At 38.5% G+C, this 23,845-nt stretch overlaps 1 long non-coding RNA gene across 1 annotated transcript in view; it reads left to right on the top strand.

The window, feature by feature from the left end:
• Positions 1-1,978: 1,978 nt before the first annotated feature.
• LOC143887916 (uncharacterized) overlaps positions 1,979-23,845 on the top strand; it is a 28,858-nt gene continuing 6,991 nt past the window's right edge. Inside the window, exons 1-2 of the long non-coding RNA XR_013254412.1 lie at positions 1,979-2,344; positions 3,311-5,318. This is a non-coding gene — a long non-coding RNA (uncharacterized LOC143887916). The remainder of the gene's footprint in view (positions 2,345-3,310; positions 5,319-23,845) is intronic.

Raw genomic sequence — 23,845 nt, 5'->3', positions numbered from 1 at the left:
TCTTTATCCTATGGATGAGATTGTCTAACGATCTACGGTCTTGGTTACAAACACATGTCCAATCGTGAGTACAGATGTACAGATGAGATTGTTACTAGCACAATTTTAGGTGTCCTTGCTCGATTTCTGATTTTTCACGAAATAAGAAAGAGTCCAGTGTACTAGATACAGCCAAAATTAGCGTGGTGGTAATTACACCCCTTATTACACCACGAAATCACAATAGAAAGATACCTTTATACCCTGTCATCCAAAAGCAGGCCGTTTACTGAACGATCATGTACACGGATTGGACGGTAGAGATTATCTATATTCCTGACTTTCGATCTATAACTCTATTGGTTGTTGAACTGAACACTCTTCAACTATTTGTTTTCGAAAAAGCACCCTGCTTCACATTTATTTTTAGACTGAAAGGCATCCCATTCCACAAAAATGAGCAAAACAACTATTGCACGGGTTTGGTCCGTTTGGAGGGTCTAATCATATCAAAACCCTCAAAAGCAAAGTCCAGCTGTCTCACTTATAGCCAATAAAATTGTACATGGTTAAAGAAGATACGGAGACCCACACACATCAGGTTGTATGTACCCAATGAGGGGAGTGTCTTCTTAACATGCACAATGCAAGGGAGAGGTGGCATGGGAAAGGGATTTATCTAGCTTTATTTAGTGAACTGATATTCATACTTTCCTGTTTTAATATTGGCAGTGCTCTCTTCACTTTTAGTCGTTTATAATTGATTGTTGGTAGCTTTAGGGGGTTTTAACAATGAGGGGAGTGTAAAATAGAGAGGGGGCCTTAGATATCAAAACAAGGGATTTTTTGGCTTGGAGTAACTTTTTTTTGGCTTCAAGTAGCATTTTTTGGGCTTCGACTATCATTTTTGCCTAACTTACATTCTGCTTCGAGTACCATTTTGGCTTCCACTACTCTTTTGCCTAGTGAAAGCTCTTTGGGCAACTGATTTTGGCTACAGCCACTAGAAAAGGGCAAATACTTACAAAGATAATGAGATTTTGGATATTTGGAGGAAGAAAAAGAAAATGAGAAAGGGGCGTCTCTAGAAAACTCCTTCTAACCTTTCAAGACAAATGAGCATATGCCGGGGAAATGAAGATGTTTCGCTGGAGAAGAAGGCTTATATCGCCGGAGAAGAAGGCTTTTATCGCCGGAGAAGATAAAGTGTAAAAACAAAGAAGAGAAAGATAAAGTAAGGTTATGGGTATTTTCGTCCTAAAAAGTTCTTTTTTAATAAAGTAGCATTTGTTAGTGTTTTTTCCAAACTCAACATTTTCTCGTCATTTTTTCAACTCTCCAGCATGCAACAGTAATTGATCCTTTTTACTACACCACCACTGTCTTTGTAAGCATTAATTGGACTGGGCCCACATCTAGAATGAGACCAATGTTGCATTATGAAGTGTTTCATGGCAACACATCAGGTCATTCATTATTGTGGGCAAATGAATATGAAATGAGGCCCACTTCAGTCCTCCACCAGAGGCCTTGAAATGATCCTCTTCTCCTTTTGCCTTCTGAAGCATCTGTTGGAGGACCTATGAAAAGCAAGGAAGTGGTCCCATACTATGCCAAGTGGGCCCCATCAATTATCCAATTTTTTTTACAGAGGAAAAGACTTCGCATCAACCCCCATTTTAACCCTTATAATAAAAAAAGGAAAATCAATCCAAATCATCTTTATCACAAACCCAGACTAATTAAGGGCTCGTGTCGGACTAAGTTGACAGACTGTACTTTATTACCAAAATAAATCCTACGGCGCTGATATTTTCACCCCCCTGCAGTTCTCATTCGCCCCCCTTTAAAGTGATTTGACGTCAAAAAGTGTTGAAGTTGCCCATTATTCACGTAATAAGGGGGGCGAATGCTTAATGCATCGCGGGTGAAAATATCATCTCTCTAAATCCTACCCCAGAAAGCCATTACGAATTTTACAGTGCCCCTCTCTCTCTCTCTCTCTCTCTCTCTCTCTAACCTTTATAAGAACATATATACAGTCCTCATACCGTTTCGCCGATCATGGCGTGTATCTCTTGAAAAAAGTAGGGAAACGAAGAGAGACAGAGGTAAAAGGAGGTGAAAAGACCAAAAAGTCCCTCTCATACCCCAACATTGCCTCTTCGTGTCCGACATGCCTTTTTGTTTTTCCCAGTTTCCTCACTGTTTCATATTTCGCTTTCGAACCTAGGGTTTTCGAGGCGATCTGTATTTCTCCTTCTTTTTAGGTTGATCAGCTAGAAAAAAAACAGTGATTGAGTCTCGATTTCGTATCGGATTTGGTGTAATCTGTTGGAGGATGGGATCGGCGTTCTTTTTACAGGTTCATGATCTTTCTTGCTGATTTTTCCTTCATTTTTTATATTTGTGAAACGGTTTAGAATTACGACTTATTTTGCTGATTTTTCTTGCTTATTTGTTCTTTTCTATTTTATTTGCTGTTGAATTCGATTTTTTTCCAGCGGTTTTAGCTTATTTTTTCACCGATCTCTCTCTCTCGCTCGATTTTTTTTTTTTTTTTGTCATTTATTTGTTCCTTAGAGTTGATGTTATTTTGAGTTAAGGTTTACAAGAGATCTGAATGGAGAGTTGCTTAGAAAATTGTTATTAGTTGAATTTTAAGTCAAATATCTTTGATTTTGTTCTCGAATCGGTCTTGAATTTCGGTGTTTGATACTGATTGATTTCTCCAATCTCTTTCAAATTCTTTCGCTGCATGTGTTTTTGTTACACAACTTCATTTTTAATCTGCATCTCATGTTTCTATGACTCTGTTATTTGTTTGTGTGATGTGAAACGTGTGAGAAATGTACAAGAAAAGTTTTATAGAAATCACACCAAATTTTTTTTGGAATACATATTATAAAGGAAAATAATGGTACATATAATAGTAAAAATAGAAATAATTTAAAAAATTTGGTTAAAAAATAAAATATGTAAATAGCATATATAAATCATCTATATATGCCTCCAATTCAAATAGAAATTATGAAAAAAGTTCTGTACATTTCTCTCTTGTTTCCCTTGTGTTTCATATGTGTTTTTCTTGACGTTTTTCTATTATTTTTGAAAGGTTTCTAACGCATTTTTAGGACATTTCTCAATGTGTTTCTCATATAATTTTCTATTGTTTTCTCGTTCCTCATTTCCTTGTGTTTCACGCTTCCGTCTCACATTTCACTTCCGGAATTCGTTTCCTAACTTGGTAACTATGGATCATACTTCCACTTTCTTAGGTTGCAATGACCAGGCGTAGAAATAAGCTGATTCACCATATCATTATTTGCAGATCTTTGTGTCAGATTCATCCATGTTTTATTTTAAGGAGCTTCCACAAATTTGAATTGGGGCCTTGCACTTAGATTGTTGGCAACTTCCCTCGTCTTTAAGAGGAGATAAAGTCTTTGCTGGAGGTTCTCTCTGAGGAGGAAATGAAAGCTGTAGATTTAGGGCCTATTTGGACGCCACCAAAATCGGTCCTTATTTGCAAATATGATTTTTTTTTAAAAGTTTAATCTTATTTGCATATGTGACATTAAGGCCAATTTGGAAGCCATTACCTAAGATGTATTTGTGACGTAGGACATATCACGTTTGTATATGGGTTATCTGGAAATTGGAATAAGGGTGACAGACTATCAAGTTTTGGATAGTTGTTATTCCCAATCCCCATTTCATGTTATTATAAACAGAGGATAGTTATTCTTTTCATCTAACCAGAGTTTGATGGCTTTCCGATATCAATCTTTTCATTGTAGGTAATTTAGATCATAATGTTCAGGACTATTATTGGTTAGTACCTTCATTCTGGTTTTTAGTTCCAATGGCTTTCAGATTCTTTTTTATTGTTGGCTTGTATTCCCATCTTTTCATAATCATGTGTATCTTTGCATTTGAAATACTAGTAGCTTTTTTCTGGTTTGCTCGCTTTGCAATACTAATCTTTACATTGTATTGTTCCTCTTCCTCTTCCTGTGCAAGCGCCCATTCAATCACTACAGGTATCTCATCAGCAACATCATATTGTTCCAAACACACTGGCTATAGCTCAGTCTCTTCACCCATCTCCATCTTCGTCTGACGGCTCACCCTCTCCTGATCTACCCATAGCATGGCAAGAAAGTACTCGTTAATGTACTACTACACGTTATCCTTTTTCTCAGAGCGGAAGTGGACCATGGATGAAGAGATACACCATGGATGAAGAGATACCTGCTCTTCATTTGAATCATTTTTTTTTAATGGTACTCTTCATTTGAATCATCTGGCCCCAACTAGTTTGGGACAAAGGCTTTGTTGAGTTGAGTTGAGTTGGGTTGAGTACTCTTCATTTGAATCATACCTGGGATTTATCTAATTTACCACTTGGGAAGCATGTTGTTGGTTGTTATTGGGTCTATACGGTATACGATCAAGTACGAGCCTGATGGCTCTATTGAGAGGTTGAAGGCTAGGTTGGTGCCCAAAGGATATACTCAAATTTTTGCGGTGGATTACCGTGGGACCTTTTCACTTATTGCCCGTCTTAATTTTATCCGAGTTTTTCTCTCAGTTGCAGTTTATTTAATTTGCACTGACCATTGTCTCAGCTTGATGTAAAGAATGATTTTCTTCAAAGAAATCTGCAGGAGGAAGTGTATATGGAGCAGTCTCCATGTTATGTTGCTCAGGGGGGGTTATCTAATAAGATATGGCAATTAAAGAAGTCAATTTATGGGCTCAAGCAGTCTCTCAGATCATGGTTTGACAAATTTAGTATGGTAGTAGCACTGTATGGAATGAAGAGGACAACATTAGATCATCCTGTATTTGTGAGAGGTCAGACCAATGGTATAATAGTGCTATTGGTGTATCTGGGCGACATTATTGTTTTTGACAATGACGGTGTGGGAATTTGAGAGCTAAAGCGTCATCTTAGCAGACACCTTAGAATTGAAGATCTCTATTCGTTGAGATATTTCTAGGCATTGAAGTGAAAAAGCCAAAGAGTGGTATCTTTCTCTCTCAGAGAAGATATGTGACGAACTTGCTAGAAGAAACATGAATGCTAGGGACTAAACCAGTCGAGGTTCCTACGGGTCCTAATGTGAAACTTGATCAAGAGCAAGGTAAATTACTGGATGACCCAGGGAGATATAGAAGGTTGATAGGGAAGCTGATATACTTAACAGTTTTGAGACCTGACATTATCATTTGTCGGGTAAATCAAAACCATCAAAACTGTCCCCATTGGCGATCAAGATTTTGAACTTTGAAAACTCGTCCAGGGCAAGCAGATTTCCAGTCCCCGTTTCAAGGTAAGAAAAAGCTTCCACCTTTTATTCCCTTTAATCGTCTTAATCTTCTCCATAATCATCTCCGTCAGTATAGATAGCTGCTGTTTATTCATCAATTTATAGGGATTCTTCATGATTTCTTGGATATGATTGAAAATTCCAAGTCTATTTTTTATTTATTATGCCAAATATGTTTTCTATTTTATAAATTGGGAATTTGAATATTGTGTAGCATCTGCATATATGGGAATTTGGTGGTTTTTGACTGTTGGTATACATTGTGCTGATTTTGAGAGAGTTTTGTAGGGTTTCTAAAGTGGGTTTCCATATATACTATGCTAACCTAATAATAGAAAGACTAAATAAAAAAAACATGGGATTGGGCCTCTAGCTCAATGGTAAGGCTTTGTTCTTCAGCCTGGAGGTTGGAGGTTCAATCCCAGCTTACCTACAAAAATAGAACCTCTAGCTCACTGGTCAAATGTTCTGTTCTCCAACCTTGAGGTCAGAGGTTCAATCCTAACTTACCTACCAAAAAATAAACAAAAAAAAAACCACCGCCACTTTATACTCTTAATCCTCCCCTTCAAGTTGGAGCATAGATATTGATCAAGCCCAGCTTGATATAGAGACTTAAAAAGATCTTCACCCACAACTTTAGTGAATACATTACCTAGTTGATCCTTTGATTTCACATGAGGGGTTTCAATCTTCTTAGTCATGATCAACTCCGTAATAAAGTGACAATCAACTTCTACGTGTTTTGGTTCTCTCATGAAACGCTGGATTGATAGCAATATAAATAGCTGCCTAGTTATCACACATCATACTCATCAACACACGAGTAGGAATTCCAATCTCATCCAGTAGAAATTAACCCTCATCATATCACACACAGTGTAAGCCATAGCTCTGTACTCAGCCACAACACTCAATCTAGCCTACATCACGTTTCTTGCTCCTCCAAGTGACTAAATTTTCTCCTACAAAAGTTCATACACATGAGGTTCATTTTCTCTCTGTCATGTTTCCGGGCCAATTTGCATCAGAGTATCCCACAATGTCTAATTTCTTACAAGGTCAAACATAAATGCATAATACCTTTTCCAGGTGTGAATTCTTTAGGTATCAGAATATTTGATACACTGCATAATATGTGCTTGTCTTGGAGCATGCATGAACTAACTAACCGGGCCAACAATAAAGGTAATGTCAGGTCTCAAAACTGTTAAGTATATCAGCTTCCCTATCAACCTTCTATATCTCCCTGGGTCATCCAGTAATTTACCTTGCTCTTGATCAAGTTTCACATTAGGACCCGTAGGAACCTCGACTGGTTTAGTCCCTAGCATTCATGTTTCTTCTAGCAAGTTCGTCACATATCTTCTCTGAGAGAGACAGATACCACTCTTTGGCTTTTTCACTTCAATGCCTAGAAATATCTCAACGAATAGAGATCTTCAATTCTAAGGTGTCTGCTAAGATGACGCTTTAGCTCTCAAATTCCCACACCGTCATTGTCAAAAACAATAATGTCGCCCAGATACACCAATAGCACTATTATACCATTGGTCTGACCTCTCACAAATACAGGATGATCTAATGTTGTCCTCTTCATTCCATACAGTGCTACTACCATACTAAATTTGTCAAACCATGATCTGAGAGACTGCTTGAGCCCATAAATTGACTTCTTTAATTGCCATATCTTATTAGATAACCCCCCCTGAGCAACATAACATGGAGACTGCTCCATATACACTTCCTCCTGCAGATTTCTTTGGAGAAAATCATTCTTTACATCAAGCTGAGACAATGGTCAGTGCAAATTAAATAAACTGCAACTGAGAGAAAAAGTCGGATAAAATTAAGACGGGCAATAAGTGAAAAGGTCCCACGGTAATCCACCGCAAAAATTTGAGTATATCCTTTGGGCACCAACCTGGCCTTCAACCTCTCAATAGAGCCATCAGGCTCGTACTTGATCGTATACCGTATAGACCCAATAACAACCAACAACATGCTTCCCAAGTGGTAAATTAGATAAATCCCAGGTATGATTCAAATGAAGAGTACTCAACCCAACTCAACTCAACTCAACAAAGCCTTTGTCCCAAACTAGTTGGGGCCAGATGATTCAAATGAAGAGTACCATTAAAAAAAAATGATTCAAATGAAGAGCAGGTATCTCTTCATCCATGGTGTATCTCTTCATCCATGGTCCACTTCCGCTCTGAGAAAAAGGATAACGTGTAGTAGTACATTAACGAGTACTTTCTTGCCATGCTATGGGTAGATCAGGAGAGGGTGAGCCGTCAGACGAAGATGGAGATGGGTGAAGAGACTGAGCTATAGCCAGTGTGTTTGGAACAATATGATGTTGCTGATGAGATACCTGTAGTGATTGAATGGGCGCTTGCACAGGAGGAGGAATAGGAACATCGACAGATACATTCTTACCCTGAGTACAAGAATGAGGTTCAAGGGCAAGAAGTCTATGATCCGTTGGAGAGAAAAAACTGACCCGCGCCCAAAAAATTTAAAATCACATCAGCACTCACATTATATTAATGAGAAATAGGATTCCAATAGCAGTATCCTTTCTGAATACAAGAATAACCAACACAAACACACTTGGTTGCTCGAGGAGACGATTTATCATTCTTAGGACCCAACACATGCACATAGGCTACGCACTCATATACACGAGGAGGTAACTCAAAGACGGCTCAAGATGGAAAAAGTACAAAAACAAGTGTGCGACCTTTTACGGCAGATGAAGGAAGACGATTAATTAATTGACCAGCGGTTAACCCAACATCTTCCTAAAACATCTCCGGGACATGAATAACAAGAAATGAAGTGTGAGTCACATCTAATAAGTGTCGGTTCTTCCTTTTGGCCACCCTATGTTGTTGTAGGGTATAATTATAGGAGGTCTGATGAATAATACCATTAGTCTCACAAAAATGTTGAAGTTTGTTTGAGGGTATTTACGTCATTGTTATGTAATCCAAACTTTCTTATACACATACATAACATAACATGAGAAGTCTCTTTAGACTCTCACTTTCTCCCTCACTTCTTCTTCCTCTCTTCTCTTCTTCCATGGAGATCGTGCCTTATTGAACATGGTATCAGTGCCTAGGGTTCTGAATCTGAAGTAGCACAAAAACATTTTCTCTTCCCTACTTTTCTGTTTTTTTCCTCCTTATTTTACCCTAACCCTAATCTAGCCGCTACCCCCAAATAGTGTTGCCGCCCCCTCCTCCCACCACCTGTGCCGCCACCCCTACCTCCGAAACAGTGTCCACTGCTCCTCAAAAACCATAGCCGCCGCTCCTTTCCCATTGCTGCCCCCTACTCTCCACCTACGTAGTGCCCCCACTCCCCTCCAAATCCATTTCCGCCCCCTCTACACCCATAACAGTACCCCCCCTTTTTTCCCATTGTCGTCCCGTCCTTACCCCATAAACCGTTGCCGCCACCCCCCTTCTTTTTTTTTCCGTTTCACGAAAACCCTAGTTGGGCTTTCCTCTTTCCCCTCTATCCATATTCTTTTTTTCTAACCTTCTTTCTCCCGTGATGGACTGAATATTATCCTCTCTCTACTTTTTGTTGTTGTGTAGCTCCGAATCTTTGCTGTGTTGGATTATGTCGTGTTCGATGGTTGGTTGCTTATGTTCTCAGCTTTCATCCGTTCTGGAGCCGTGTGGTATTGTGTTGGGATGATTCTGTATCGCCCCGTTGGTTGGTTGTTGGTTGATCTCTTCTCTTGTGGTTTCATGGCTACCCCTACTGGTTCTTCTTCCGTTCTTGGCGTTGGCGCAATCGTAAGGTTGCCGTTGCAAGCCTTGGCGCAACGGTAAGGTTGCTCCATTGTGACCTGGTGGTCACGGGTTTGATTCACGAAAACAGCCTCTCTGCAAATCAGCCGTAAGGTTGCGTACATCTAGCCCTCCCTAGACCCCACAGTGGCGGGAGCCTCGTGCACTAGACCACCTTTTTTTTTTGGTGGAAATTTAAAATCATGCTTCTTCGATGGAGCTACCTATGGTCCAGATGACATCCATCAAATTGGATGGCTCTAATTACCCACCGTGGCGTAGGGCCGTTGAGACATTCCTTCTCGCTCATGGTAAAGTGGATTATGTAGAAAAGGCCCTCCTCCAGATGTTAGATCCTATAACAAGTGGCGTCAGGAAGATGCACTTATTCAGACGCTTTTGTGGAACAGTATGGAGCCCAAGGTTGAGGGTCCGATGATCCTCCTTTAGATCAATGTTCTAGATTTAGTCTAGATAATAAACTCGATGATTGTTTCTCGACCCTTCATCTGACTCATCTCGCGGAGCCCTGTGATGGAATGGGTTGACAATTGTTCGCTCAAAATTTTACCAAAAAATGGAGAACGTAAAAAAAACTTGGTAAAAAGAAAACTGGTTGCACACAAAGTCTAAGTGAGAAAACATCCCTAAATTCGAGGAAAAGTAGAAAAGATGAGAGCAAAATAAAAATGTTTTAATAAAAGGAAGAAGTGGTTACCAAACCTATGACTAAAGAGAATTCCTAAATTTAAGGAAAATTAAAAAAAGAAACTTTTGTGAGGGAATGTCATGAGTCATCTCCGTTTCAAAAAGGTGGAAGTTTTGTAACTCGAGATCGGATTCATCGTGACTCTGAGATTCAAAGTGCTCGAGTTGTTCTGCTAGTTGTTGAAATTGTCTTCTTAAATTTCCGACTTCAATATTCTGGTATCTCTCTCGATAAGGATTCACAAGACCAACTGGTCGCTCACATCTACGACATCCAACCATCACCGTATCTTTAATTGCAAAATTCATGGAAAAATAAGGCATGTTCTCTCCAATTGCAAAATTTGAGCAGAAAACTAGGCGTGTTCTTGCAGATCATTAAATGTCATGGAAAAACAAAGCGTGTTCTTGCTGATCACAAAATCCCATGAGAGAATGTGCCACGTTCTTTCCAATCATAAAATCTCATAAGAAAATAGGTTATCACCGATTGCAAAATGAAGCTCTGATATCCAACTGATGCAGCGTGTAACGACCCGATTTCCATGACCGGATCGCTACAAGCAAACACCTACCAAAATACCCATAATTTAAAAAAAAAAAAAAACTATATATGAAAATTAAATATGCTTCGCTCTTATTCCATTTCCAAAATGTCTCCTTACAATAACTTTAATTTAAAACCAATTTACTCAATTAAGTAAAGTCTCGAACTAGTCAATTTAAAATAAATTCAAAGTGTTGACGAAGGGTATCGTCTTTCTTAATTATTTGCTCCCATCATCCTACGCTCCTAGACGTCCTCGTGCGCAAACGCACCCTCATTAGAATTCTCTAATCCTGGGGATAAAAATAAGGTCAGCAGGATGATAGAACTGAACCAGTATAAGAATTCAATTTAAAACAACATATCAAGATCCATATATTATAGAGAAGACAATTGAAATTTTCCAAAATAATGGTTTACCAAAATCTTCTGCAACTGAATAGAAAAGTCATTTAGGGTGAACAAATGTAATAATAACTGAAAGAGAATCATTTAATAAAAATATGAGCAATTATAATCCACTACATTCTTATCATAACAATTTCATTTAAACCCAGGGCACTCCAGCTCCTACTAGCTTGTTGCCTTTGCCGACACGGTCGACTCCGCGTGGACTTATTACGGTAGATCATACCGCCTAGGGACTCTTGGTCTCCGTAGGATTCCAACATCAACTGGGAGTTGCGCGGTTCTCCCAAGTTGTATACCTTTTATTTACGGGGATAACTCAATGGTTTCCCATCACCCTTTTCCCATTTCCTCTTTGGATATTTCTTATGTTTCCATCCGACTTCCAAGTTATTTCATATGATAAAAACAATTAAACTGAAAATTCCTTATTAGAAATCAGATTCCATTTCCAACATGTAATACAAGAGACAAAATTTCATTTATCATATCATAGTTTAGAAAACCATAAAAATTTAGATACTTCACCATTCTTGTTGCATGAAATGAAAACCATATGAGCAAAGTTAGCTATCACCTGCTTTATCGAAAATGTTTTATTGAACCTGTGAGGTGGATGCTCTGGAACGGCCTTGAAATAAGAGGGTGGTTTGACAGACCTGGTATAAATTTAGATGCTAAGATACCCATCTACATGTTATAGCATACATTAGAGGAGGATTGAAAGCTAGAATCGTCTAACCTCTTACTCCAAATAGCTCTTTTTCTTAAATTAAAATTTATAAGATACATATATACCCGAACGAGAATCGCACACTTGTTTTCTTTTATTTATGAATTGAAATTTATTTTACCTCTTATGTACTGGTTACACATAATATTTCCATAAATCTTAGTGTTTGGAGTTAAAAATCATTTTGATGATGTGCGTTTTGATGAAAACAAATCTTGATATTTCATAACACATCATTTATATATATATATAGAACTGACATAACATAAAAAAAATCATTTGATCTAGGTGTGAAATCATTTATGAGAAAATTGAAAGAAAGTCATTAAACCCATTTTAATGAATATAACTGTTGATACTTTCGTGGCCGAACACAAAAATTGTTTTATCAATTTATATATATATATATATATATATATATATATATGTATATATATATATATATATATATATACACGGTACTGTTGAAATATAGCACATATATGTATTTAACAAGGAAGCTCTTTATTTATCTTATGCTCATAATACTGTTTAGAAGAGGTCCATATAACAAAGATCATTGTATCTACTATACATATCTTTGAACTATTTGAACAAAAACAATATACATATGAAAAGTTGTTCTTATGTACTTTAGGTACCTATATCTGTTGGAAATTAAAGTCTAGTTATATAAAGAATTCTAGCATTTATCCTATATACAGATATTGTTTGGAAATAAAAGGAATCATTTTCTTTGACATATAACATAGGACTGTTGGATAAAACACATGTAATAAAATCACTCTACTTAAATTTGTTCCTAGACTAGTAGCAAAAAAAATCATTTTTATTTAATATACGTAACCTGTTCATGAAGTTAAACTGTCGAAATTCATTTAAAAGGCATTCTCTAAAAATTTATTTTAACCATTTATTTGTTGAGGAAATTTTTATTTATTTATTATCAATTTCTCTTTTTATAAATTAACTAATAATACCCACTCCCTTAACATTCCTTCAAATACGATGCTGATCATTCACAGAGGACATATTTTTCCATGGAAATTCTATTAAGTTAATATAAGGGTCGTCAACTGATGGCACTTATTTTCAAAGAGGATTCTATGGAATATATATATAGTGGTCATCAACTGATGACACATAATGAAAGAAATTTCTATTGAATTAATAGGGGTCAACTGATGACACAAATCCAAAGAAATCTCACTTCATTACATGGTGGCCATCAATTTAATGATAACTCATCATAGCTGGAATGAAACAGGAATAAAAGGACACTTACTTGTGATGCTACCAAGCTTGAAGATGACTAGGGTTCTTTTCCTACCCCTTTTTCTCTTCTCCCTTTTTTTTTTTTTGACGTGACCCTCTCTCTCTATTCTCACGTTTTTGGGCAAGAATGGGAGGAGTGCACCACGTTTCTTTTAATTCTATTTTACTTTCATTATTTTAAGATTGGGAATTATGGTGAGTGGTAAGAGGCTATGGTAAATTGCCAGCAATCCAACCCCTTGATCTTATCTACAAGGCATAGTAGCTATCTTTAAGGGGTTTAAATTTCAAAAGAAAAGAAAGGAACGACCAAAAGAGGAAAAAATATGCGCACAATGAGTTGTGCGCATAATTCTCTCCTCATTGGGAATCGTGTAATTGCCCACAAAATTAGAAATCTTCCTATTTTATCACCCATTCACTCCTTTTTCATAGGTTAATAGATATCCCTAATAATATCTTATTATACCTAGATTTTTAGATCATATCTCAAAAAAATCAAAGAATATAATTTATTTTTAGAATTAGAACAATTTGGAGGTGGGCCATTCTCTATTTAAGAGTATGCACATTTTTCCAAGCAAGGAAAAACGTGGCCCTCTTCCCACAACATTAAACTTTCGATTTTCCATATTTTAAGTGACATTTTTCATGAAATTTATTCATTTACAACAAGCCTTGATAACCTTTCAATAGCCATTGATCCAAAGGAGCAATGGATCTAAGATAACCAAGGGGAGAGAGCGATTAAATCTTTAAGATTAAGGGTTGATCAACGATGGATCTTCGATCCCCACCCTTGAAATTTAGATCTACCGATCCAAAGGCCTAAATCTTAGGGTTATCAAAGAGGGAGTTAATCACAGTCATTACACAGCGAGTAGTGGAATCGAGAAGTAAACATAAGTTCAGACATACAAAAAATCGTAGGGGTGTCAAACCCTAGGTTACAAAGGAGAAGAAACCCCAAACCCTCTTGTAATCGAGCTTTCTAATTAATAACAAAAGAAGTCCTGAAAAGTACTCCTTGCGTTAGTTTTGTTAGATGAGGCGGTGTAATTTACATATCCGATTAAGGGTATTCCTTTCATTTGTAACCCCGGTGACACACACACACACACACATATATATTATATTTTATGAGGGAGAGCTATTCTACTCTCTCTACTCTTTCTCGCTACGTGTTCTATTTTCTCTCCTCTTCTCCTCTCCGATGAAGCTACGAATACTACGAACATGGTATCAGAGCTATACGTTTTGATCTGTGTGCTGGAAAGAAAGAAAAAAGAGAGGAGAAATCGAAAAACCCAAGTTGGGTTTTTCGGATTTTTCGTGGAGTAACTGCCACCCCCTTCCCCACTCCCCCCTTAAATCTACCCCTTTGCTTCCGCCCCCTTCCCCACCCCCCCAAAACCTTACTACCTTGCTGCCCCCACTTCCACATTCAGCCATCCCTTGTTAACGCACCCTACATACCCACGGTTGGATTTTTTATACTCTGAAGTCTCTTTGCCCTCCTCCCTTTTGATTGTGGGCTCCAGGCAGTAGTTGTTGCTGCCTTTTGCATTCGTCGATGGTTGTTTATTGGTATTTTTTGACTTGGTTCTATTCAGGAACCGTGTGATGTTGTGTTGGGCTGATTGTGTATCACCCTCATGAGTTTCTTCTCCATTGACTCGTGTTATGTTTACTTCGCTCGCTCCGGTTCTGTGGCTCGCGTCTGCCTCTTCTCAGCTGGCCCTTACCTGATTTGCTGGTAGTTGTGCTTATCATTGCTGTGGTTTGGGTTGTTTTCCCTGTTGGTGGTACGTTGTTGGTTGTCTGTCTGATATCTTCTTTATAGTTTATGTTCTCATGGATACTGGTTCTGGTTTTGCTTCGATGGAGCTTCCTATGGTTTAGATGGCTTCAATCAAATTGGATGGTTTCCAATTATCCTCTGTGGTGTCGTGCAGTTGAGACTTTTCTTTTGGCTCGGGGCAAGGTTGATTATTTTGAATAGGGTCCTCCACCTGTTGTTGATGATGAGTGTTATAGTAAGTGGCGCCAAGAGGATGCACATATTCAGACGCTCATATAGAATAGCATGGAACCGAAGGTAGCCGGCCCGATGATGTTTCTTCATTCCTTCAAGGATGTTCGGAATCGTGCAAAGACACTTTATTCCGATGTAAACAACCTCACATGCATCTGTGATGTTTACTCGGAACGTCTCCATCTGCAGCGTGGCGATAAATCTATTTCAGAGCATTATCCCAAGTTTGTGACGTTATGCGAGCAACTCGACATGTACATGCCCTTCACGAAGGATACTACCGTGTTGGCCAAGCATCAGGACGATTTGCGCGTTGTTTGGTTCCTAGACTCCTTGGGGCCTGATTTTCTTCCTATCCGTCAGCAGACAGTGGGACTTGGCTCTCTTCCCTCCCTTGATGAGGTTTTCTCTAGAGTGCCGCGGTCTATGAGGGTGGAGGTGCAAGTAGACTTATCCGTCGAGCGATCTGCTCTTGCCGTGCAGTCTGGTTATATTCGAGGTGGTCATGGTGGCAGAGGTCGTGGGCGCCGTTGTCCTGGTGTTGGTCGGGATTCATGGGGAGGCCGTGGCATCGGTGATCGTGGATCCCGATTTTGCACTCATTTTGGTTTGGAGGGTCACTCCGTCGACTTATGTTATGAGTTGCATCCGGAGTTGAGGCCGTCTTGCTATGCCAATCATGTGTCTCTTCCTATGGCTGAGAGTTCCGCTCCTTCATCTTCTGCTCGGATTGAGCCTACGGATTCCATGATTGTCTCATGGGATGAGTACGAAGCCTTTTTGTGTTCCCTGGACAAAGGTAAGCAGCACACAAACACTTTTGCTCAACAAGGTAGCACCACATCTTGTTTCCTTTCTAGCTCTGGGTCTTGGCTCATTGACTCTGGGGCCTCTAACCACATTACTGGTAAATCAAATTTACTTTCTTCCTTTCAGTCTTATTCATCTTCTGGTTCTATGGTTACTTTGGCTGATGGGAATACCTCTACAGTTACTGGAGTCGGTGCTGCGTCCCCTCATCTAAGTCTCACTTTATCTTCTGTTCTTTATGTGCACAAGTTTCCTTCCAATATTTTTTAGCCAACTTACTAAACATCTTCGTTGTTTTGTAATTTTTTCCTTCTTACTGCGCGTTTCAGGATTTGCAAACTGGGAGGAGGATTGGTTTAGGGCATGAGATCGATGGCCTCTACTATCTTGATCGTGGTTATACTGATGTAGCATTCCCGAGTTCGGTTGATAGTTTTCAATGGCATTGCCGTTTGGGTCACCCTCCAGTTGAGAAGCTTCACAGTACAACCATTTTTTCGAGTCCAGTTAGTCACTTTAAGTTTGAGTCTTGTCTATTAGGTATATACCATCCGATGTCATTTCCTTCTCGTGTTGTTAGTCGTATTTCTCGCCCTTTTGAACTTGTTTATTATGATGTTTGGGTCCCTGTAAGACCACATTCTTGTTTGGCTTTAAGTATTTCACTGTATTCGTGGATGACTATTCAAGGATGACTTGGATTTTTTTTAATAAAAGAACGTTTTGAGGTGTTTTATGCTTTTCACACATTCTATTCTGAATTTCTAATCAGTATCATCGTTCCCTTGGTTGTTTTCGTATTGATAATGCACGGGAATATTTTACTTCTTGTAATGCGTTTAAAGCTTTTTAAAATAGTGTAGCATTATTCATCAGTTCTCTTGTGCCTACACCTCTCAGCAAAATGGTGTAGCCGAGAGGAAACTTAGATACCTTCTAGACATGGATCACACTCTCATGTTCCAGATGAAGGTGCCTAAGCCTTATTAGGGTGATGCTATCCTCACGGCCTGTTTTTTGGCAAATTGTCTGCCGTCCTGTCTTGTAGAATCAGACATCCTTCTCTGTTTTACATCCTTCTGGGAACCCATTTCCTCTTCTCCCACGAGTATTTTGTTGTGTGTGCTTTGTTCACAATTTATCCCCGGGCTTGGACAAATTAGATCCTCGTACTCAGAAGTGCGTTCCTTGGTTATTCACGTACCCAGAAGGGATATAGGTGCTACAACCCTCGCTTGGGGAAGGTCTATATTTATGTTGATGTCAGTTTCTTTGAGACTACATCCTTTTTTTCTGACTCTGCAGCTGACCCGTACAGGACACAGGCCTTTCTCTTCCTCTTTCATCTCCTTCTTTGTGTCCTTCCTCTTCTCCTCTGTAGGTGTACAGTCGTGGCCCTAGGGTGATCGTGCAGCCATCTGATGATACGAGCCATCCTCCCGACAATCCGCATTCCCAGTCCGATGGATCATCGTCCGCTCCTCAGGTATCTGATGTTCTTTCCATCCCTGTTGGTTCTCCCATTGCATCTCGTACTCATTCTCGTATTGTGGCTCATCCGATCGCTGGCTTTATTTCTTACGATTAGATTTCTCCTGTTTACCGCACATTTCTTTCTGCTTTGTCCTCGGTTACTTTGCCTCGTTTTGTTGCAGATTCCTTAGCTCATCCAGGTTGGTGTGCTGCCATGGATGTTGAGATGGCTGCCCTTTATTCAAATGATACTTGGCAGCTGGTTTCTCTGCCTCTAGGTGCTCAGGCTGCCGAACTTCATTTGGTGTTCTCAGTTAAATACTTGCTTGATGGATCCATTGAACACTTGAAGGCAAGGATTATTGCAAAGGGATACACTCAGACCTTTGGGGTTGATTACACTGAGACCTTTTCCCCAATTGCAAAGATTCCTTCTGTTCGTACCTTGATCTCCATGGCAGTGAATATGGGTGGGCCATTGTACCAATTGGATGTGAAGAATGCGTTTCTTCATGGTGACCTCAGTGAGGAAGTCTACCTGCAAGGGGAGATGCGCCTATCGGTATGCTGTCTGTGTAAGGCTCTATATGGACTTAAACAATCCCCTAGAGCATGGTTTGGGAGATTTAGTGACGCAGTGATACGTTGTGGCATGAGACAGTGTTTAATAGACTTGGTTTTTAGCCTGCTGTGTGTTGGTGGATACATTTTCCCGGTCGTCTATGTAGATGATATTGTTATCACTGGGAGTAACATGGAATGTATACAGAAGTTAAAGGACTTCCTTCAAAAAGAATTCAGTACCAATGATCTTGGGACGTCTCAAATACTTCCCCGGTTGAGGTTGCTTATTAACGTGGTGGTCTATCACTATGTCAGAGAAAGTATGTCTTGGATACATTAGAGGAGACAGGATCCTTAGGGGTGAAACTGGCAGAGATCCCCATGGATCCTAATATTAAGTTGTATCCTCATCAAGAGGATTTGTTAGAGGATCCAGGCAGATACAAGAGGTTAGTTGGCAAGTTGATCTATTTGACTGTGACTCGTCTAGATATTTCATTTGCAGTTGGTGTGGTCAGTCAGTTCATGAGCTTGTCACGTACTTCTCATTGGGTAGCAATTCTTCATATTGTGAGATACTTAAAGAGGGCTCCGGGTAAAGGCTTGTTTTTCAAAAGGCAATCACATGAACTTAGAGGGGTTCACTGATGCAGACTGGGTTGGTTCTCCTGCAGATAGAAGGTCGGCTACGGGTTATTGTACCTTTGTTGGATGAAACTTAGTCTCTTGGAAAAGCAAAAAGCAGGATGTGGTGGTTATATCCAGCACTGAAGCAGAATATTGAGCTATGACTCATACATGTGGAGAGTTGACTTGGCTGACATTGTTTCTGTATGAGATTGGCTTGCTTTCTTCATCCCCAACATCGTTATACTGCGATAGAAGGCAACAATTCATATTGCTTCGAATCCAATTTCATAAGAGGATGAAGCACATTGAGGTAGATTGCCACTTCATTCGTGAGAAGATTCAGAAAGAGGTAATATGTACTGTTTTCACTAGATCAGGAGACTAGGTGCCAAGCTGGGGTTGTATGATATATACACTTCAGCTTGAGGGGGAGTGTTAGATGAAGTGTTGTAATTTACATACCTGATTAAGAGTATTCTTTGACTTTTCACATGTATCCCTAGTGACACACACACACACACACAACACATATATATATTATACTTTATTAGAGGGAGAGCTACTGTACTCTTTCTCTCTACCTCGCCCTCTCTCTCTCTCTCTCTCTCTCTCTCTCTCTGATGGAGCTACGAATACTACGAACAAAGTTTATATACTAGAAAGTCAAATCCCTATCAACTATTAGATCTCCAACCTAGGTAAACTTCTAATCTAGGCCCGTCATCGGTTTGTTTACAACTTATTTCAATTTTTGTTAATTTTTGTTATTTCATTCTTGTACTAGAAAGTAAATGCCCTAAGTCCTATAACAAGAATGCATTCTTATTTCATGCTTTTACCTTTCTGTTTTTTAGCTGAGCCATGATAGTTGCCATGTCCCTTCTCATGAGAGATTCAACAAGTGCCAAGAACTACATTGGTTTACGTTTTTCTCGTTTCTACCATTTCTAGAGTTTTAAAATCCCATTCTTCGTAAAATGACTAGTAATGTCAATGGTTTGAGTTTCCAAGAAAAAATTTGAGTTGATTATGTTGCCCTATTTCAATGATACATATCTTATGATACCCTTGTACTATTGTCTACTGGACAATGTTTATTACTTTTCATAGAGTTATTTTTCCCTCCATATTGTTAGTGTTCTGTGAAGTTATCCTTCTTTATTAACTGTGAAGTTATCCTTCTTTATTTCAAGGTAAGTAATGCCCGACATTAGGGCTATCAATGGACCCAATTCAAATGGGATCCATCTACGTCTGCATCACGATCCATTTTAATCCTAACTTGGTTGGGTCCTACTCGGCCGGAACATTAGATCCTACTTTTTGTCTGTCTAGTCCCATTAAGAATTAAAGTGTTCATCAGAGTGTCCTAGGTACTACTACTACTGTTTTACAAAGTTAGAATTTCTAGCTTGTGTTTTCGTGTGATTTGCCGAATACATATACACTACACTGTGGCGAATGGAGATGATGGGACGTGTCCACCGACGAACGAGGAATGGAGACGACGACTGTAGAATGTTTAAGGGTTTTAGGGTTCAACAAGAGAGAGGGGAGGGAGGGAGGGAGAGGCTTTGTTTGATTCAATTCATTTGAATGATTTGTTTATTTAGTTTTGTTATGTTAGATACTATATATCGAAAATACCCCTTATGTTTAGTCTGTAAGTAAAATCACAAGATATTTTGGTACTATAGCAAAATATATTTGGATCTGGGATAGTCTAACGAAATTTTACGATTTTGTTTGGGTCCCATCCAATTAAATAATGGCTGTCTATGTCCCACATGAGACACTCTTAACACTCCCACGTCATCTGTCTTGTGCTACCCATTTAAAACTGGATCCAAAGGATTCGTTGGACATTCGGACCGTCTAGATCCATGGACAGGCCTATTTTACATGCTTACACTCATATTTCTTCCAACTTTTCATTTTCTGAGGTTTCCTCACGTGCCTTATTTGTTTTTCCACTTTAGCACATGTACCATGCTTCTTCCATTTCAGTTCTCAAGTTAGGTAGTTAATGCAGTTTAGCTTTAGGATATTGAAGAACCGCTCAACAAACATACAAGAAATCACAAAAACATGTATTAGAAATGAAAGACAATTTTTTATAGTTGAATTTACTAAAAGGAAAAAGTAAACCCCTCTATTCCTCCCCACTTTTTGTCTCTCCTTTCTGTCAGTTCAGTTTTACTATTTGGCGAAGCCAACTTACAAACCCAAACTCATTTTTTCTACTCACAATAAGCAATATTGCTAAAATCCTTTTCAAGCCTAACTCAAAAGAGAAATTTCCAGGACCAAAAAAAGATAGAAAAACCTATAAGTAGACGTTATTAATTGTGACCATATAACATGTTGAGAGTCAGCACTGACTCTTTAACTGTGTCTTGTGGAGAGAAGGGAACACCACTGTACCAGACACTTTTTCTCTCTCCTTTTGTCAGTTCATTTTTACTGTTTGGCGAAGCCAACTTACATACCCATCCTCGTTTATTCTATTCACAGTAGGCAATATTGCTAAAATCCTTTTCAAGCCTAACTCATAAGAGAAATTTCCAGGACCAAAAACAGATAAAAAAAATCTATGTAACAAGACATCATTAATTGTGACCTTATAACAACATGTTGAGAGTCAACATTGACTCTTTAACTGTGTCTTATGGAGAGAAGGGAACACCAGTGTACCAGAGAATGGTTATTTAAGATACAAACTATATGTTACAAAAGGCAGGCTAGTCAGAAAAGTTGAGTAAGTTTAAAGTAGTAATGGTTAGAATCCATCCGCATCCAATTCATATGAGAGGAGGAGGAGAAGAAACACCCGAGCATAAGAAAGAGAAGAAAATTGTGGAGGTTAAAAGCCAACCATACATCCCATATGCGTACGTATAGGTGAATGCTTATAATTACATAATGTTCCAATAAGGATATCCGATGATGGACTCCATCCAACTAATGTTGATAAAATTAATAAATAACCAACATAGTTACACCAAAACATTATAAATCTACCTATACTAACTTAATTCTTTAACTCTTCCTGTCAAGATGGAGCATACAAATCATCCACGCCTAACATGGAACAAATGCTAGCAAAGTTACCGCGAGCAAATGCTTGTACATGCATGTCTTCTAGTTGATCTTTTGAACTCATACTTGGAGGAGATATTAATTTGTTAGTAACCTTCCGACGAACAGAATGACGATCCGCCTCACTATGTTTTGTATTCTTGTGGATCTTTGGATTACTGGCGAAGCAAGTTGCTACCTAATTATAAAAAAAAATCATCATAGGCTTTCCAACCTCTAACCCAATTATTCCATAAATGTCTTTAACCACATTAACTCAAACGATACTCTGTCTCTGCATTAGATTGTGTAACCACATTGTGTTTATTGTTGCACAATTAGCTAGATTACCTCCAACAAACGTAAAATGTGCTATTGTTGAACTGGATTGCCTTCAGACATATGTTCAACAATAGGACTATGTGTAGGCAAGCTTACGACACTGATATAATAAGGTAATGTTCTGACAGGTAATTGTCAAATAAATAATCCTGCCAACGAGGGAACAATTTATATCAGGATCTTCAAGTAAATCTTCCTTACCTTTTACAATTTTTTAGTAGGGTCCATGGTGGTGTCAATAGGTTTTGCCCCTAAAATACCCGTCTCTGAGAAAAGATCAGTAACATATTTCCTCTGTGATAAACTAATACCAAGCTTCGACAGTGCAACTTCAATTCTAAGGAAGTAGCATAGCTGCCCCAAATCTTTGATATGTACATGTTCTTGCAAATATGAAATATCTCTTAATTGCATCATTTTTCCTTTGTCTACTCTATCACAATAATGTTGTTCACATATAAACCTAGAATCACAATGTTACTTGTTTGTCTCATTACAAATACCAAGTGATCCATATGACTACGACGAAAGCCATGCTTGGTAATAATAGAGCTAAACTTATCAAGCGAAGCACAAGGAAATCTTTTTCAAACCATATATTTCCTTAATTTTCAAACCTTTCGTGACTCCCCTCGAGAAACATACTTGGGAGTTTGTTCTATATAGACGTCCTCATGCAAGTCACAATGAAGAAAAGCGTTATTGACATTTGGATTACATAATGGCCAATCTTGATTGGTTGCAATGGAGGTAATTACTCTGGTAGAGTTCAAATTTGCAATCTGTGCGAAGGTTTCAAAGTAGTAAATACCAAATGTCTGTCTACAGCCTTTGGCAACCCATATGTGTCGTCAGTATCTCAACTGTACCATCAGGGCAAATACTTAAACTTATAAACCCATAGACTTCCAGCAACATGTTTCATGCAGGTAATTTAGATAGTTCCCACATGTTATTTGTTTTAGCGCACATATCTCCTCACACATTCACTTTCTCCATCCATCATCAGAAACTAATACTTGGCAATTACAAGGTATGAGAATGGAAGAAAGACACATAAGAAACCTTTTATACGAAGCAGACAAGGAATTAAATGGAACAAGTTAGTTGTGGGATGTTGAGTACAAGACCTTTTTCCTTTATGAAACAACTATTAGAATACTTCGAGAACTAAAATCAACCTCAGTATCCTCGGACGCATACGATGATTGAGGGATGTTTTGAGTCAAATATCTCACTTTCATTTGTGTAGACAAGAAGCGGCTGCTTTGGAACAACACAAAGTTCTTGAGTACTGGGTGAAGCAATGGGTTTTGACAGAGGACCCAATATGGCTTGACGTGAAGAGACAGCAAAGGTACTATTTTAGATATTTGATTGTCATGACAAGAGAAATAAGGATTATCCTCTAAGAATATCACATTGGCACATACATATCAAATAGTATAACAAGGTTATCCTTCATGAGTATGAGAGTATTTGAAAAAACAAACTTGATTGCACGAGGATTTAGTTTATCTAAACTGGGACTCAAAACAATGAACAAAACAGACATAACCATATTGGAAAGAGTAAGCAAGGGTTCCTTCGAAAATAAAAGTGAATAAGGAGACTTCTTATTCAAGATGGAAGCTGGATTCCAATTAATTAAATTAATAACAGGCAATAAACACCGTATCTCCAAAGCAATGCTTAGGAATACCTAGAGTAAAATAGTCTAAGCAACTTTTAGTAGATGTTGATGTTTTCGTTCGATGATTCCATTTTGTTGTGGGGTATGTGAACAAGATGTGTGATGCAAAATGTCAGATTATGCATGATATCATTGAAAGTCTTGGGACATATGGTCTTTAGGATTATCGAAATGTATGAAACCCACATTTTGGCAAATTGCTTTTGAATTTCTTTATGAAAAACTTGAAATGTAGAACCCACCAAACTCAATCCTGCCACCAATCGTCCTCTTTGACTTTATATCTTGTAAAACACAAGAAGGATAAATGGTCATGGAACAAGTAAGATACTTGGTTATTTGCTAACAGACAATAAATTAAAAGGACATGTAAGACAAATGATTGGGAAAGAGACTTGGTAGGACACTATCCTGTGGCTAGAAAT

This window comes from Tasmannia lanceolata, unplaced genomic scaffold (assembly GCF_043159265.1).
Source record: "Tasmannia lanceolata isolate RefF3 unplaced genomic scaffold, GAP_Taslan_0.1 ptg000012l, whole genome shotgun sequence".
Lineage (NCBI taxonomy): Eukaryota > Viridiplantae > Streptophyta > Magnoliopsida > Canellales > Winteraceae > Tasmannia > Tasmannia lanceolata.
This window is presented reverse-complemented; position numbering and strand designations above follow the sequence as displayed.